Source organism: Antedon bifida, chromosome 1 (genome assembly GCF_963402885.1).
Source record: "Antedon bifida chromosome 1, ecAntBifi1.1, whole genome shotgun sequence".
Taxonomy (NCBI): domain Eukaryota; kingdom Metazoa; phylum Echinodermata; class Crinoidea; order Comatulida; family Antedonidae; genus Antedon; species Antedon bifida.
The window spans coordinates 28,972,015-28,978,014 of record NC_136226.1 but is presented as its reverse complement, the minus strand read 5'-3'; positions in this window follow the sequence as shown (position 1 = coordinate 28,978,014).

The following is a 6,000-nucleotide window of genomic DNA, read 5'->3' as shown; positions in this document are numbered from 1 at the left end:
GCATCGTATAGTGCCATAGAAACCATTTATGTCGAAAAATAAAAGGGTCGAAAATTGGCCATTTTTGAAAAAAATCCCTGTACTATAGTAAGGGATTTTTTCGAAAAATGCCCAAAATATCACGTTTTTAAAATTCAATTTTTATGCCATAATATTGCTGTATATGATCATACAACATCTTATAGTGCCATAGAAACCATTTATGTCGAAAAATAAAACAGTCGAAAATAGGCCATTTTTGGAATAAATCCCTGTACTATAGTAAGGGATTTTTTCGAAAAAGGGCCAAAATATCAAGTTTTTTAAAATTCAATTTTTATGCGATAATATTGCTGTATATGATCATACAACATCTTATAGTGCCATAGAAAACATTTATGTCGAAAAATAAAAGGCTCGAAAATTGTCAATTTTTGGAAAAAATCCCTGTACTATAGTAAGGGATTTTTTCGAAAAAGGGCCAAAATATCAAGTTTTTTAAATTCAATTTTTATGCCATAATATTGCTGAATATGATCATACATCATCTTATAGTACCATAGAAACCATTTATGTCGAAAAATAAAAGAGTCGAATATAGGCCATTTTTGGAAAAAATCCCTGTACTATAGTAAGGGATTTTTTCGAAAAATGGCAAAAATATCAAGTTTTTAAAATTCAATTTTTATGCGATAATATTGCTGTATATGATCATACAGCATCTTATAGTGCCGTAGAAACCATTTATGTCAAAAATTAAAAGAGTCGAAAATTTGCCATTTTTGAAAAAAATCCCTGTACTATAGTAAGGGATTTTTTCGAAAAATGGCCAAAATATCAAGTTTTTAAAATTCAATTTTTATGTCATAATATTGCTGTATATGATCATACAACATCTTATAGTGCCATAGAAACCATTTATGTCGAAAAATAAAAGAGTCGAAAATTGGCCATTTTTGGAAAAAAATCCCTGTACTATAGTAATGGATTTTTTCGAAAAATGGCCAAAATATCAAGTTTTTAAAATTCAATTTTTATGCGATAATATTGCTGTATATGATCATACAGCATCTTATAGTGCCGTAGAAACCATTTATGTCGAAAAATAAAAGAGTCAAAAACTTGCCATTTTTTGAAAAAATCCCTGTACTATAGTAAGGGATTTTTTCGAAAAATGGCCAAAATATCAAGTTTTTAAAATTCGATTTTTATGCCATAATATTGCTGTATATGATCATACAGCATCGTATAGTGCCATAGAAACCATTTATGTCGAAAAATAAAAGGGTCGAAAATTGGCCATTTTTGGAAAAAATCCCTGTACTATAGTAAGGGATTTTTTTGAAAAATGCCCAAAATATCACGTTTTTAAAATTCAATTTTTATGCCATAATATTGCTGTATATGATCATACAACATCTTATAGTGCCATAGAAAACATTTATGTCGAAAAATAAAAGGGTCGAAAATTGGCCGTTTTTGGAAAAAAATCCCTGTACTATAGTAAGGGATTTTTTCGAAAAATGGCCAAAATATCAAGTTTTTAAAATTGAATTTTTATGCGATAATATTGCTGTATATGATCATACAACATCTTATAGTGCCATAGAAACCATTTATGTCGAAAAATAAAAGAGTCGAAAATAGGCCATTTTTGGAAAAAAAATCCCTGTACTATAGTAAGGGATTTTTTCGAAAAATGGCCAAAATATCAAGTTTTTAAAATTCAATTTTTATGCCATAATATTGCTGAATATGATCATACATCATCTTATAGTGCCATAGAAACCATTTATGTCGAAAATTAAAAGGGTCGAAAATTGGCAATTTTTTGAAAAAATCCCTGTACTATAGTAAGGGATTTTTTCGAAAAATGGCCAAAATATCAAGTTTTTAAAATTCGATTTTTATGCCATAATATTGCTGTATATGATCATACAGCATCGTATAGTGCCATAGAAACCATTTATGTCGAAAAATAAAAGGGTCGAAAATTGGCCATTTTTGGAAAAAATCCCTGTACTATAGTAAGGGATTTTTTCGAAAAATGGCCAAAATATCAAGTTTTTAAAATTCGATTTTTATGCCATAATATTGCTGTATATGATCATACAGCATCGTATAGTGCCATAGAAACCATTTATGTCGAAAAATAAAAGGGTCGAAAATTGGCCATTTTTGGAAAAAATCCCTGTACTATAGTAAGGGATTTTTTCGAAAAATGCCCAAAATATCACGTTTTTAAAATTCAATTTTTATGCCATAATATTGCTGTATATGATCATACAACATCTTATAGTGCCATAGAAAACATTTATGTCGAAAAATAAAAGGGTCGAAAATTGGCCGTTTTTGGAAAAAAATCCCTGTACTATAGTAAGGGATTTTTTCGAAAAATGGCCAAAATATCAAGTTTTTAAAATTGAATTTTTATGCGATAATATTGCTGTATATGATCATACAACATCTTATAGTGCCATAGAAACCATTTATGTCGAAAAATAAAAGAGTCGAAAATAGGCCATTTTTGGAAAAAAAATCCCTGTACTATAGTAAGGGATTTTTTCGAAAAAGGGCCAAAATATCAAGTTTTTTTAAATTCAATTTTTATGCCATAATATTGCTGAATATGATCATACATCATCTTATAGTGCCATAGAAACCATTTATGTCGAAAAATAAAAGGGTCGAAAATTGGCAATTTTTGGAAAAAATCCCTGTACTATAGTAAGGGATTTTTTCGAAAAATGGCCAAAATATCAAGTTTTTTAAATTCAATTTTTATGCCATAATATTGCTGAATATGATCATACATCATCTTATAGTGCCATAGAAACCATTTATGTCGAAAATTAAAAGGGTCGAAAATTGACCATTTTTTGAAAAAATCCCTGTACTATAGTAAGGGATTTTTTCGAAAAATGGCCAAAATATCAAGTTTTTAAAATTCGATTTTTATGCCATAATATTGCTGTATATGATCATACAGCATCGTATAGTGCCATAGAAACCATTTATGTCGAAAAATAAAAGGGTCGAAAATTGGCCATTTTTGGAAAAAATCCCTGTACTATAGTAAGGGATTTTTTCGAAAAATGCCCAAAATATCACGTTTTTAAAATTCAATTTTTATGCCATAATATTGCTGTATATGATCATACAACATCTTATAGTGCCATAGAAAACATTTATGTCGAAAAATAAAAGGGTCGAAAATTGGCCGTTTTTGGAAAAAAATCCCTGTACTATAGTAAGGGATTTTTTCGAAAAATGGCCAAAATATCAAGTTTTTAAAATTGAATTTTTATGCGATAATATTGCTGTATATGATCATACAACATCTTATAGTGCCATAGAAACCATTTATGTCGAAAAATAAAAGAGTCGAAAATAGGCCATTTTTGGAAAAAAAATCCCTGTACTATAGTAAGGGATTTTTTCGAAAAAGGGCCAAAATATCAAGTTTTTTTAAATTCAATTTTTATGCCATAATATTGCTGAATATGATCATACATCATCTTATAGTGCCATAGAAACCATTTATGTCGAAAAATAAAAGGGTCGAAAATTGGCAATTTTTGGAAAAAATCCCTGTACTATAGTAAGGGATTTTTTCGAAAAATGGCCAAAATATCAAGTTTTTAAAATTCAATTTTTATGCCATAATATTGCTGAATATGATCATACATCATCTTATAGTGCCATAGAAACCATTTATGTCGAAAATTAAAAGGGTCGAAAATTGACCATTTTTTGAAAAAATCCCTGTACTATAGTAAGGGATTTTTTCGAAAAATGGCCAAAATATCAAGTTTTTAAAATTCGATTTTTATGCCATAATATTGCTGTATATGATCATACAGCATCGTATAGTGCCATAGAAACCATTTATGTCGAAAAATAAAAGGGTCGAAAATTGGCCATTTTTGGAAAAAATCCCTGTACTATAGTAAGGGATTTTTTCGAAAAATGCCCAAAATATCACGTTTTTAAAATTCAATTTTTATGCCATAATATTGCTGTATATGATCATACAACATCTTATAGTGCCATAGAAACCATTTATGTCGAAAAATAAAAGAGTCGAAAATAGGCCATTTTTGGAAAAAATCCCTGTACTATAGTAAGGGATTTTTTCGAAAAAGGGCCAAAATATCAAGTTTTTTAAAATTCAATTTTTATGCGATAATATTGCTGTATATGATCATACAACATCTTATAGTGCCATAGAAAACATTTATGTCGAAAAATAAAAGGCTCGAAAATTGTCAATTTTTGGAAAAAATCCCTGTACTATAGTAAGGGATTTTTTCGAAAAAGGGCCAAAATATCAAGTTTTTTAAATTCAATTTTTATGCCATAATATTGCTGAATATGATCATACATCATCTTATAGTACCATAGAAACCATTTATGTCGAAAAATAAAAGAGTCGAAAATAGGCCATTTTTGGAAAAAATCCCTGTACTATAGTAAGGGATTTTTTCGAAAAATGGCCAAAATATCAAGTTTTTAAAATTCAATTTTTATGCGATAATATTGCTGTATATGATCATACAGCATCTTATAGTGCCGTAGAAACCATTTATGTCGAAAAATAAAAGAGTCGAAAATTTGCCATTTTTGAAAAAAATCCCTGTACTATAGTAAGGGATTTTTTCGAAAAATGGCCAAAATATCAAGTTTTTAAAATTCAATTTTTATGTCATAATATTGCTGTATATGATCATACAACATCTTATAGTGCCATAGAAACCATTTATGTCGAAAAATAAAAGAGTCGAAAATTGGCCATTTTTGGAAAAAAATCCCTGTACTATAGTAATGGATTTTTTCGAAAAATGGCCAAAATATCAAGTTTTTAAAATTCAATTTTTATGCGATAATATTGCTGTATATGATCATACAGCATCTTAAAGTGCCGTAGAAACCATTTATGTCGAAAAATAAAAGAGTCAAAAACTTGCCATTTTTTGAAAAAATCCCTGTACTATAGTAAGGGATTTTTTCGAAAAATGGCCAAAATATCAAGTTTTTAAAATTCGATTTTTATGCCATAATATTGCTGTATATGATCATACAGCATCGTATAGTGCCATAGAAACCATTTATGTCGAAAAATAAAAGGGTCGAAAATTGGCCATTTTTGGAAAAAATCCCTGTACTATAGTAAGGGATTTTTTCGAAAAATGGCCAAAATATCAAGTTTTTAAAATTGAATTTTTATGCCATAATATTGCTGAATATGATCATACATCATCTTATAGTGCCATAGAAACCATTTATGTCGAAAAATAAAAGAGTTGAAAATAGGCCATTTTTGAAAAAAATCCCTGTACTATAGTAAGGGATTTTTTTCGAAAAATGGCCAAAATATCAAGTTTTTAAAATTCAATTTTTATGTATATGATCATACAACATCTTATAGTGCCATAGAAACCATTTATGTCGAAAAATAAAAGGGTCGAAAATTGACAATTTTTTGAAAAATAGCCAAATTTCGAGACTTATTTTTTGACATAACTAGTTACTATGGCTCTATAAGATGATGGTAACACAATATATGTGCATATATGGCAATATTATCGCATAATTATTGAATTTTGAAAACTATATATTTTGGCAATTTTTTGAAAAAATCCCTGTACTATAGTACAGGGAAATTTTCGAAAAATGCCCAAATTTGGAGACTTTTATTTTTTGACATAACTAGTTACTATGGCTCTATAAGATGATGATAACCCAATATATGTGCATATATGGCAATATTATCGCATAATTATTGAATTTTAAAAAGTATATATTTTGGCCATTTTTCGAAAAAATCCCAGGGAAATTTTCGAAAAATTGCCAAATTTTGAGACTTTTATTTTTAGACATAACTAGTTACTATGGCTCTATATTATGATGATAACATATATTTGCGTATAGGCCCTATAATGGCAATATTATCGCATAATTATTGAATTTTAAAAAGTGAAATGAATGACATGCGCAGAATCACATATTTTCTGCTCGTGG